At 42.1% G+C, this 13,502-nt stretch overlaps 1 protein-coding gene across 1 annotated transcript in view; it reads right to left on the reverse strand.

Moving 5' to 3' along the window:
* Positions 1 to 12,768, reverse strand: part of TRIM2 (tripartite motif containing 2) — a 130,703-nt gene extending 117,935 nt beyond the window's left edge. Inside the window, exons 1-2 of the mRNA XM_054824486.1 lie at positions 11,787 to 12,768; positions 957 to 1,103 (exon numbers count right to left, since the gene is read on the reverse strand). The gene's annotated coding sequence lies outside the window, so the exon portion shown is untranslated. The remainder of the gene's footprint in view (positions 1 to 956; positions 1,104 to 11,786) is intronic.
* Positions 12,769 to 13,502: the final 734 nt, after the last annotated feature.

The raw sequence follows: 13,502 nt of genomic DNA on the forward strand, positions 1-13,502 counted from the left end.
ATTCTATGATTCAAGGAAAGAATAGTTCTGAATGAAACAGTCTGATGCCTTAGAGTCAGACACAGTGAGCCCTAATCCAAATGCTAGTCCATTTATTTATCTAACAGTTCACTCCAAAAGATAACCATGCTAATCATATCAGAAAGTACATCTCTGCAAATATACTGTGGTTGCATATTTACTGGGAAACACTTGAAAAAGTTATTTGCACAATCATGCATCATTGGTTATGTGTTCAAGATAAAGTTTAAACACTGTTTATACCTTTCAGTTTATATCCTGTTATCTTTATCTGCGTACTAAGAAGATTTAAAATCTCCAGACCATCCATTAAATCTAATAACAGATTAGCAAAAAAATTACAAGGCTGTAAAAAAAATATTTAACAGATACATTAACATGAATCCCGATGCAGTAAAACATAACAAAATTAAAAGAGTATAAATTACTACTCAAAATATTTTAGTATATACATCTTGTAGGTTTCTAACCCAATTATTTTTAAAATATCTGCTCCTTAAAAAAATGAAACACGATAACTTAAGCGTAATCTTACTTTTTGTATGTTTTCTGCACATGAAATACTCCTATGTTTTTGTAAATGAATGAACAAACACCATGAAAATAAACTAATAAAAGTAGTTATAAGGTAAAGTAAGCAGTCCTTGCTGAGCCAAGCCATTTCATTGGTGAGCACTGCAAAACCAAGGAAAGTGTTATAATTTATATGCCAAAAATCCAACTTTAAGCAACTCTGCTTTGAAACTGCAGATAAGGAGAGCTCACAGACCATGAATTCTCTCATCAGTTTATGACCTATCTCCAGTGCTGTTTCTCTGCTTTCAGACCAAGAGGAGCAGGCAGTTTGAGAGACCACATTCAGCTGCAGACAAGAGGTAAATAAGCTCATCAGCTCTATTAACAAGAAAGAAAGAACGAACTTGTTAAGTACCTACCTTCTCCTCATTTTCTTGGTTCCAGCTCCTCTGCAGTCTTCAGCCTTGCAAAACTCCTCTAGCCTGTGTGACCCTGCAACAGGCTCTTGAGTGATTCATTGCGGCAAACTTCCTTCCGTTCAGCTTCAGTTTATACGGCCAGAATGGCTGAGGTGGAAAAAAAAAAGAAAACAAAACAAAGGAAAAAATAAGAAGTGGAGGGATTGACAGGAGAAACTAAAACCATCTTAAGAAAGGTCCGGTTAAGGCACACTGTTCTTTCACCATATCAGAGAGTTAATTGACTGACTATTGACTTTGGCTGTAGGTCACTAGGGTGCTAATGCCAGGCAAGGCAAAAGGCATCTTGTCCTTTGATAGGATTTAAGGGTAATCTTCAGGAGAAAAAGTGAGAACAGTTATTAGCATTTGGGAGTGTGATTGCTAATCCAGCAATGATGCATGACTGATTTATTAACTGTTTCACTCGCAGAAACAAATGGAAGAAGGCTCTGCCAAAAATCTGCCGTTCTTTGATGGAGACCACAATGCCTGAATCCCTTTCTTAGAGCAAAGCCGTGGTAAATGCTGAGCCTGTGTGTTTCGCAATGAGGGATTAATTCTGTCTTAATGCATAATCCTGTATGCTCACAGAGGAGAGAGTGCTGCAGAGATTAAAAAAAAAAAAAGCATGCAGAAATATACCTAGTGTGTTATATATATTTATAGACAAAGAGGAAGAAATATTTCTGCATGCATTTCCCCCCTGTTTATCAATTTCATCAGCAGCCAAACTAGGTCACATGTCAAAAGCAAGCCATTAGTGCTTCCCCTACTTTTTCCCCTCGACCACCAAATCCTAATTCCACGTGGCAGCCAAACTGCACATTGTAGGTTACACTTCAACAGGAGAACACTGGAGACTCTTACACAAAAAACATTCTCTGCCCCAAAAGGCTTAAAATCCAACCATTCACCATACTGAAATAGCTGCATTAGCAGCTCAGACAAAAATAATTCATTTGCAACATTCTGTAAATTCCCACCCCATAGGCACCTATTTGCATGTTGCAGTAATACGTCCAGGAAACGACTTGCTGATCTACACAGTGTCCCAAGTACAAGGAGCAGATCCAGAAGTTTCCACCCTGAAGGGCCATATGTGCAGCGCTTAACTTTCACCTATCCAGGTCCTTTATCACACATAGTATTCAGCCGTTTAAGTTGAATTCATGTCTCACTTTCAGAATTCTTCCCAAGTCTGAATAACCTAGTCAAGTATCCTAAATGATATCTACTCCCTATTATGGCTTAAGACAACACTGCTTTTGAAATAAGAGCTATTAAAATTTGCATTATGTCTTTATGCCAGGAGGACTTCTCTATTTGAGTTGCAGTTTAATTATTACTTTATGTACCAGATACCTCATAAAAACAAGTCAAGACACAGATCTTGGTTCAAGCAATCCACATTATATAACAAGTGAGAATTGTTAGCTGGCAATAAACAAAATAAGAGAGAATGAAACGGAAAGAGTGAGGAGGGGAACACAGCCTGTAAGAAAGGCCAAAAGCTATCTAGACCATCAGCCTGATCCATACAGCCAGAGCTCTCTGCCTGTATGAATCCCGCAACAGTTTAATACCATTGCTGAAAACCTTCTACCACATTTTCTTCAACTCCTGCCTTCAAATTTAACAGAACATCTTATGAACACCAAAATGCAACCCATTGCTGTTCACACAGCAAAACAACTCCATTCAGCAGTCCATTCCCTGGATAATTTGAATAGCCAAAGTTGGCCTGCAAGTAAGTAGAGTTGGCCACACGCCATCAGCTGCACAAGGTGTGCAAACACTGTGCCATTATAAGACATCTGCGTAAAAACATCGCTTCCGAGCAATCAAAAAAGCCTAAAGACTAAGATCCCCCCAAAGCTGGTCAAACATGTTTTTTAAAAATTAATGTCCTAGGAAAAAAAAAAAAGTAAGACTGGACTAAGAAATTACAAACTGTGGGTAAGAAGAAAAGCATTTGCATAGTGCTGCTTTCTCAGCAAATCCTCTCACTTGCAGCGTGGGCAGTTTCACTGCTGATGTAAGAGCCCTGCCTAACTCTCTGCACCTCACCTAGCTTTAGCTTGTATTCTGTAACATTATATTGTGCTTCATCTTCACAATTAATCTCAATTACTTTTCAGACAGATTTGGACCTCTCCTCTGATAATTTATGAATCCTGCAAGCTGATCCAGGCATCAGAACATCTACTCAATTAATATATTGACTTATCTTGGTTAAGTAGTAACTTTAAAAAGCAGTACAGAAATGACAAAATGTCTCAAGATGGCCATTTGTCATTAAAAACTGGGATAATGGCATAACGTCAAGAAGTTTTACCTCTACTTTTGGTGAACTTTACAAGCCTGCTTTTGTCTAAGGAAGGGAAAAGCCTGGGATGGCTTAGCAGAGGGAGATACAAGAGCAGGGCACATTTCAGGTGGAACAAGATGGCAACTCCGTGAGGGAGCCTGGCCTACCTCAGTCTCTAATGATAGGAGCCCTGCAGGGTAACAGGTTAACCCAAGTGGAAAAATTTATCCTAACAGTCTGGTTTCCCACAAAGTATATAGCCTCCAAACCCCATTATAATCCCACTTGATTTTCTTCAGTGCAACATTATCTGTCAAGAATTGAAGTGATTTAGTAGGTACGTAAGGTAACTACTTCATAGAAATTTACTAAAGTTTTTAAATTTAAAGAGTTGCTTAATTTTTGTCTCCAGTACAGATAGTATCTTTTTCCTTACTTAGCTGGTACATATTCAGCACCAGACTAATTTAAAACACTGAGACCTTATCAACTCTCTCTCTAGTATCCTAAAAATATAGCAGTCATCTTCCCTTCTTTTTCCATGTTCACAGAAAGTAAAACAGCCTTTTACTCTATTATCTTTTATTTGAAGGCTCCATACAAATTGTTCCTTCAAAGCCTTTATTGCCTTCAGAGGAGAAAAGCATAAACATCCCTTAGCTGTAGTGCCTGATACTTGAAAGTTCACGCTGACTTTTTGCATCTTTAGACACCAAGAGTCCCTGGCAGTGCTACCAGGAATCTCAAACACATAGACACAAAAAATCAAATTAATCAACACGAACGCTGTAATTGCTCAACACAAAAATATTTGAATGTGAACATTTAAATAGTATATCCCAGGACTCATGTCATATTTATTGCACATGATTTTATCTTCCTGTATCAGTCCAGTCACAGGCTTGGACATGTTATTTCTAGCAAAAGAAAAAAAATCATGTAGAAAAAATGGCCTAGCCTATTGCACCGAGTACTATACCACCCAAGAACCGCAGCTGGGTAATTTGCAGTTTACTCTTAGGTCTGAAACCAGCTTATACTGACAGGAAGAGAAATTGAGAAGGTTATCTCCCACTGACCTGCTAGCTTCTTCCTCACAAAAAACACTGCATCTTCAGGGTTGAACAGTCCTCACACATCAGTCCTAACAGCTTTGTAAACATCTGCATGATGGTTCATCAATTACCCTTCCCTGCCTTCTGTCACCAGCGAAGTTTGGGGAAAATTTATCTCACTGGACAGTGACTTTTTCTGGAATAAAAGTCTACATCTTTTCTTTAGTCCATGCCTAGAAAGAGAATGAAGAAACACGGCTAGGTTGTTAATCTAATCAATTGCCTTACCAGAGACTTTTCCTCCATTTTTAGTGGACTTTGTTTAATTTCACTGGCTCCCTCAAGACTTTCAGGTTTGTTGTTGCTCAGTGCTTTGAGTCTGTGGCACAGTGCAAGACAGAGCAGAGACGCTGGAGTCACCTCAGTCTGAACTGCTTTCACAACCAGCCTAGGTTAGTAGCCAGGAACACCCCAGGAGGACTTTCTTTAGCAGCTATGTATACATCATGTCCTAGGGACAAACCTAGGCAAGGCAAGGGCAACTTGGAATCTGATTGTCATCTCAATTCTGTCCATGTAAATCACAGAATCATAGAATGGTTTGGGTTGGAAGGGACCTTAAAGATCATCTAGTTCCAACCCCCCTGCTGCGGGCAAGGACACCCTCCACTAGACCACGTTGCCCAAAGCCTTATCCAACCTGGTCTTAAACACTTCCAAGGATGAGAAATCATTTCCATTAGCGCTGAAGAACAACTGAGCTAGAGGCTGGATTTAGTGAGATTCACACAAATCATTCATCAGCCCTTTCAGGCAGGGCTCTTTTTTCTTGATTCTGTACTGCAGCTAAAAAAGCTAGCTCACACCACCTTGATCTGCAGCAAGGGTTTCTAGGCACACAAGAAGAAGAGGAGGGGAAAGAGAGAAACAGAAGTATGCGTAGAGAGCCCCATCTGCCAGTCAGGAAGGAAAGATAAATTGCATGAAAAGGATCCATGGCTTAGAGGAGGTTCTCACAATCATTCACAAAGTGGTACAGCTTTGATCTATAATCCATGTTCTCTTCTTCTTCCTCCTCCTTTTACATCCATGAGCAATTGTTATCCTTTATTTTTCTTGGACTCAGAGCCATGAGTCTGGGGAGATCAGATCTTTTTAAAGTGTTTTGCTCTTTTGTGGCAGCATTAAAAAGACAGCTTTCTATGACTGCATTTTTCTGTGGGAGCAGGATTTCTCTCCCAAAGCAGCAGGTATTGCCCACTAACTCTCTATCATTATGGAGCACTTGGAGGTCCTGGACTGAAAACAAGTGCAGAATATCAGTAACATACATTTTTAAAATCAAGAGACCCTCTTCTCTTATTTTAATGTAACTGATAGAATTTCCAAGGCTCTTCAAGGATAATTCAAAACCTCTGATCAGTGCTTTTTGCTTTAAAGTTACCACAGTGTCCTCAAAAGTAAACCAAAACACACCTGCAACCAAAGTTTCATACAAGATTTAACTACTATTTCTTTAGGATTTATGGGGCCAAATCCTGCTTAATGAAACAACCCAGGCAAATGCTAAGAATTAATGAGTTTGGCCCAAGGTATTCTCTTGTTGGCAACTAACCAGCTAAAAGTTATGCTTAAAGATATGCCCATTCACCTGTGACATGGGTGCACAAACAAGAATGGGAGAGCGGATGGAAGGATGTAGGCAAGAGAACAGAATTTTGTGAGAAGCTAGGCAAGATAATTGATAGTGGGGAGAGTTCTTGGCTTAAGAGGGGCTAAACAAGTTCTTATTTCAAATAAGAAGCTGCAAGATGTTTAATTTCCCTGCTGACTCAATGTTGTGACATTGAAAGCAAGAGGAGGGATATGCAATGGAAAGGGGCAACGTTTCCTCTCCTGTTACACAGGAGCTATTCAAGAAAGGAGAGAAATCAAGCTCAAATCTATGCTTCGCTGCTCATAGCATTTGCTGACTGGCAGATATACAGAGTGAGTGAAAAGGTCCATTGGCAAGGAGAAAGCTCATCATCCGCATCCCTTGCAGCTGCTGATACTCGGCCAACACACTCCTGCTCTGATGTCAGTGGTCTAAATGAGGGCCATACTCTAACTGATAGTTTAATCCCAGGAAATCTCTGCTGAATTATTAAATGAGGCTCTGACTTCCACAACAACTGCACACTGCTCCTCAAGCACAGAGAAGATTCCTTAGCTTCCGATTCAGGCAGGGAGGATTCTGCAACTAAACCCTAGTGCAAAGTCCAAACTTACTTTCAAGACAGATCTGTTTGCACATGTTCACCACCACCACAAGCCCTCAGCAGAAAAGAATCGCCCGGTCCCTCAAGTGATTGGAGCTGGGCTATGTCCGTAATAATTATTAAGTGCAGCAAAACACCATCTTGGCACTGAGTAAACATATTCAGAATACATGAAAATACTGCAACAGCATTTCATCTTCCCTTCTAGTGGCTGGAAAGCTAAAGTCTGTTCAGCTTTCAGAGTCTCTTGTGGATATAATAATTTTATTTATAAATGGAAAACTCATTCATGACTCATCTGCCTGTATTACCAAGTAGATTTTTTTAGTTCAATAGCCAGACGTCCATTATGTGGGCTGCTAAATGATTTACACTGATTGAGTATGCACTGTATGCAGCTCTTGCAAATTTTATATGCTGGCTGTACGGAGAATGAATGCTTGCTGATTATGCTCCAAACAGCAATGAGCCCAATTACCTAAGCCACTAACTCCCAGTAAGGAAGCCAGAAATGCAGCTGTTGCTTCACTACCTTAAAGAAACATTTACTGTTTGGACCCTAAACTACAGTAACTTGAAGTAAATGGGAGATTTACATACTGAAGAACAAGCCCATGAGTTCAAATCACCTCTTTTAATAACTGTTAATTCCTTATGCTCTAGAGCTTGTATTCCAGAGTAATGCCTCACCCCACACCTGGGAAAGCAGACAAGAATCCAGCTACTTTGGGAACCTGAGTGATTTCTGAGATGGAGCCACAAAGATGAGACAACTGGGAAAAAAGGTGAATTTCGGGGAGAAACACAAGGACACTTCTGAATCATCTTGTGATGAAAAACTGACTTCTATCATACACAGCCAGAATGAACTTTGGTATGAGGAATAGGTACTAATGACTGCATAAGAATAATTCAAAAAAAGCCCATTTTGGCTGAAAGCAACGTATGGTGGTCGCCTACTCCAAATGCCTTTTCCACACAGGGCTAACTTCACATTAGATATTGAGATCCCAGGCCTTGTCCACTCAAGGTTCAATGTCGACTGAGATATCACATCTCTGGCACTGGTTCCGTTACTCTGAAACTCTCGTGGGGAAGTATTTTTTTCTGTGTCCTACTGGAACTTTGCTTGTTGAAATATATCACTGTTGCCCCTTATTCCTTCATTGTGCACCTCTGAGCACACCAGCTTTGTACCCGGTGACAGAGCAGAACCACTTCCACAGGCACTGCATGCAGAGCAGTGATAGCAGTGGCCCTGCTATCACCAAGACCAAAGGGACATCACTACCAGAGGAAACAGCTGCAGTTCTACAGGTTGAGAGCAGGTACAAATTTAGCTAAGAGCCTCATTTAATAGCTCATATTGCATTTCAGGGCTCTGATGCACATGTAATTGTCTGATGTCAACACAACCCTGCATCCACAATGCTGCTGAGTCTGTGCTTCAGGGAAGGACTTAAAGCTAGGACTGGAATAACAGGAAAATCAGAGGAGGGTGAAGAACAAGCTTACTCTTTTAAGTTCACAAAGCACCTGTCATACAAAACACTTCTTCCTTTCATGAGCACCAGAGAAAGTCACACAGTCTATCACAGAAATAAAAGAAAAAGCCAAAAATTACCAATGTGATTGAAATCAGATTCCTCTGCTCTTGTTCACCAAGCACATTATGAAGACCAATGGCTAAGTGACTTCACATTGCAATCAATAATGAAATTGTTGTCCATAGTCAATAAGGTTTTAGCTCCTGTTCCAGACTGAGGTAAGACATGAGGGAGGAAGCACTCCCTCAGATACATCACACTGGTGCACATCTCAGGACACTCAGTGTAGATCATAGAATAGTTTGGGTTGAAAGGGACCTTTAAAGATCATGTAGTCCAACTCCCCTGCAATAAGCAGGGACATCTTCAACTAGATCAGGTTGCTCAGATCCCCGTCCAACCTGACCTGGAACACTTCCAGACATGAGGCATCTACGACCTCTCTGGGCAACCTGTTCCAGTGTTTCATCACCCTCATTGTAAAAAATTTCTTCCTTATATTTAGTCCAAATCTACCATCTTTTAGTTTAAAACCATTAACCCTTGTCCTATTGCAACAGGCCCTACTAAAAAGTTTGTCCCCATCTTTCTTATAAGCCCCCCTTAAGTACTGAAAAGCTGCAATAAGGTCTTCCCAGAGCCTTCTCTTCTCCAGGCTGAACAACTCTAACTCTCTCAGACTTTTCTCATAGGAGAGGTGCTCCATCCCTCTGACCATTTTTGGCCCTCCTCTGGACCCATTCCAACAGCTCCATGTCTTTCTCCTGTGCTGAGAGCTCCAGAGCTGGATGCAGTACTCCAGGTCAGGTCTCACCAGAGCAGAGGGGCAAAATCACCTCCCTTGACCTGCTGCTCACACTTCTTTTGATGCGGCCCAGAATATGGTTGGCCTAATGGGATGTGAGTGCACTTTGCTGGTTCATGTCCAGCTTTTCATCCACCAGTACCCCCAAGTTCTTCTCAGGCCTGCTCTCAATCCCTTCATCCCCCAGCCTGTACTGGTTACAGGGGTTGCCCCAACCCAGGTGCAGGACCTTGCACTTGGCCTTGTTGAATCTCATGAGGTTCATATGGGCCCACTTCTCAAGCTTGTCCAGGTCCCTCTGGATGGCATCCCATCCCTCAGGTGTGTCAACCGCACCACACAGCTTGGTGTCATCTGCAAACTTGCTGAGGGTGCACTCAATTCCACTATGACATTGATGAAGATATTAAACAGTACTGGTGAAGACTGAGGCAAAAAAGTTGTTGAGTACCTCAGTCTTTGCCTTGTCCGTTGTTACCAGTTTGCCAGTCTTGCTCATCAGGGAGGTCATGCATTGTTTGACCTTCCTGATGCTCTTTAACCTGCCCACTTCCTCTCATAGTTCTACCACCAGGCTGAGCAGATCGGCCACTTGGTCACACCTCACACAGCTGTTCTCGCTACTGCTGTCCATTCCCAGTGACAGGCTCTGGCACTCCCTGCAGCCTGAGACCTGGGTGGCTGCATGTTCTCATGGCAGCTCTGTCTGGGTTGCCACATCCATTCTGGCGAGTGCAGAGGACAGATGTAATCTCTTAAGTTTAGCAACACAACCAAAGCAATTAAAAAAAAAAATCTCTTTTTTAAATCAACTTTTGCATGTGAGAATGACCTGCCTTCCCAAACTCTCAAATTATTTTTACAGATATTAACGGGTAAGGCTTAGCCATATCTTGGAACCTAAGATGCCTACCTGCACCTTTCTGTAGGGTTTGGGAATGGGAAACAGTGCACACCACCGAAATGCAAGTTTCCCACTTAGCAAACGGTACAGCTCCAACTGCATAGAATTAGGCAAACCAGAAAGAAATTAATTATGAAACTCCTCTTTACAAATGTGATTTGAGGATTCAATCCATATCCCTTCCTCACTGCAAATAAAGATAAAGTACTTTGGAGGATCATTCTGGAGGCCAGTTTATCCGCCCATTCTCTCTCCTGCTCTGCATCTTTCAGATGACTGTACAGTGGCTAAAAGGGAGAATATGAACAGATGGCTGTTTGCTCTGATAACTATGTCTGCTGCTAGTCAGATTAATTGGTTACAACCCAGTTAAAGATTACAGCCTGGTAAAGTGATACAGACAGTCCTTCAGTTACTCTTCACAAACCACGAAGAGACCAAACTACGTTTGTAAGAATGAAAATGGAGTTTCAATACATGCAAGGGATTGTGCAAAACACATTGCTGTAGAGTACAGTATTTGTCCTTCCAGACTACAGTTTTAAAGAGTATAAAATTTACAGGAATGTGAAGGTCAAATGGAGGTTTAGAGACATAAGGCATTCCTGAGGATTAACAAACCCTAGGATATTTGACAGAATAGTATCAGTATCATAACTACTTCATGTTTATCCAGTCCTTTGGCATCAAGCTAGTCATGAGACTTGGGGGCTGCAGTAGTATCTAATTTCATACGTCTTCTGATTATGCTGAGAAGAGATTCCCCTTCAAAAAACTGGGAACATGCCAGAAGACTGGAGCATTGTACTGATACTCACTAAAGAGGAGAACGAGCTGACCTCAGTAATTATAACCCTCAGTGCAAGGCAAGACAATGGCAAAGCCCATGCAATGCAATCAATAAAGAATGAAAGGATGGGAACGTAAGTAGGGCTGGTCCACCTGATTATACGGAAAATAGACACTGACTCACAAACCTGATTGCATTCTCTGAGACTGTGGGATTGATTGCTAATGATAATCATGAAAGTGTAACAACTTTAGTAGAGTACTTCACATAGTGCTGCAGGATACTCAAAAAGGTAGCTCTTATCCCACACCAATGAAAGCACAATAAATGGGTTAAAAATTGGCTAATTACCGAACTCATAGAGACTGGGGAAACATGATAAGTTGAGGAAGTTTCTAGTGGAGTTCTGCAGAGTTTCATTCTGGGTACATAGCCGATAAAGATGGGGGTTTTCCTCCCTCTTCTATGAAACAGACATGTACATAACACATGTATATGTATGTAGGTGACACACACACATGTATGGTTATCATACTGAGACTGGAAAGGGTAAAAGGACTTGATCATAAGTAAATTCAGCCCACTAACACATAGCACTCAAGCAAATGCAATGCAATAAATGTAAGAATAGCAAGCGCAGGCCTCAAAGGATGAGGGTGTATGCTAGAAAACAAAGAACTTGAAAAGAATTTGGGTTTACAAAAAAATTAAGATATTACAGACACATCTGAGGAAGGAAAATGAGCAAGTACAGTCCCTGTGTTTGTACTGTGCTGCAGGGGAGGGGAGCAGCAGTAGAAGAGGAGCTCATTTCTCAGGTCTTTGATTAAGAACTGAGGAAGAGGCAGAAAGAGTCACAAAGAGGTGAGAGCTCAAGAAAATACTTTGTAGGAGAGGCCTATGAAGCTCTAGCTGTTTAGGCTATCAAAAGGAAGACAAAGAGATGACTTAGTTACAGTATATAAATCCTTCACAAGGAGAAAATAAATAGTAGAGAGCTGCTTAACACAGCAGAGAAACACACACACAAAACCCCAGTGATTCAAGCCAAGAAAATTAATTTGTAAAATCAGACAAAGTTATAATCTACAAAGTGATTAACCAGAGGAGCAAATTACCTGGGGGAAGATTTTTCATTTTTGCTTCGTGTTTCCAAACCAAGACTGCATGTCTTCATGGAGAAGAGAAGCTTTAGTCTGACTCTTCAGATCAAGGGGAAAACAAAATTGAAACTATGCCAAAAGCACCAGTTTTCAGCCTGTGGTGCTTGCCCATAATTTACTTCAGAGGTTGCATGACCCCTCTCACAGTGCTGAGATCCAAGTCTTTTATCAGTCACTTACACTCAGCTAAGATTCATCTTCTCCCACTACCAAGTTTCAGGGTTTTGTTTTGGTTTGTGTTTTTTTTACACATACTCTGTATAACTCTAAGCAGGTTGATGAGTAGGCATGACCGTTTTTAATGCACGTAATGAAAGAAAAAGTAACATTTTCAATCAGATATATAAAATCCCAAGGAAATATGCATCACCCACATGATGAATAGCTATAACACATCCCTAACACAGACTTTTAACTGCTCTTAATCCTGATCTCATCTCTTCCTCTGCTACTACAAGATGCACCGCTTGTACCAAGCCAACACATGCGTTAGACACTCCCTGCCTCTCAAACAAAATTAGTGAAAAAGATGACTTCACTTTTTTCTTTTTTTAATGTGAAGTCCCAGGATCACACTAAAATCAACTTTTTAAAAAAAAATTCTTTATGAGATCACATCCTACCCTGTAACTTGGATGTTACCTCTGCCCCAGTGGGCGAGAAAGCCTTCAAAAACACACCCTGCAAATCCTCCATCTACAGACTGTTTTCTTCCTGTAAAGCAACTTGTGCCTATTCAGAAACACAAGACCAAAACGTGCCTCACGACATATTCTCTCAACATCTTGTAGAGACACAGCTTCCCTTTGATTTTCCTCCTACACGAAACAGCTGCAGGATTAAATTGCCATTCACAGATATAATCCCCACACACACTCGCCAGAGAGAGGCTCTGCACTTTAAACGACGTCTGGACGTCCCCTCCCGCATCCGAGGCTACACGTGGCGTCATTCCCATCGCGCATCATCACACCACCACTCGTTACTGCGTACGACAGCAACACACACCGCCGCGACCGGGCAGCGGGGAAATGGCTACCAGTCCCCTCAGGGACCGTTGCGGCCGTTGGCAGGGGGCCCGGCGTGCCCGCCGTGAGGCTTCTGGCGCCACCTAGCGGGCGCCGCGAGCCGCCGCTGCCGGCCCCGCGGCGTGAGGGGGAACCTGCCGCCGGCCCCCGGGCTGGGGCGGCTTCGGGACGGGCTGCCCTGGGGAGGAAGGCCGTGCCCGGAGAGCAGGGAAGACTCGTGGGAAGGATTAAATCCTCCATCTCCTCCCTGAGACCGTGAGGAAAAGAGGAAGTCGGCTTTTCTGTCAGAGGAGCCACTGCCACCCCCCCCCCCCCCAATAAACAGTATTTTCCTTGCAGAGCCGTACCTCACAGTTTAAACAAAGCAGCACCTCCCCCAAGAGCAGATGAGATCCCGTTTGAGGGATTTATACCACAAAAGCAAAGCTCTACACACTACCCAGGGCCAGCAGGGATGGAGCTTGGCTACAGCCTTGCAGACCACTGCTGCCCACGCCCTTTGTTAATTAAATCTTGGCCAGGCTCTCCTCTCCCATTAACAAGCAGGAGGAGAAAAAGTTCTCAAGTGCTGTCTAAAGAGCACCATAAGTGCCATCTGCTGACTGGAAGCAATGCGAAATGGCCACCTCCGCTGGCTTTTTGT

Source organism: Grus americana, chromosome 4, assembly GCF_028858705.1.
Source record: "Grus americana isolate bGruAme1 chromosome 4, bGruAme1.mat, whole genome shotgun sequence".
In the NCBI taxonomy this organism is placed as follows: Eukaryota; Metazoa; Chordata; class Aves; order Gruiformes; family Gruidae; genus Grus; species Grus americana.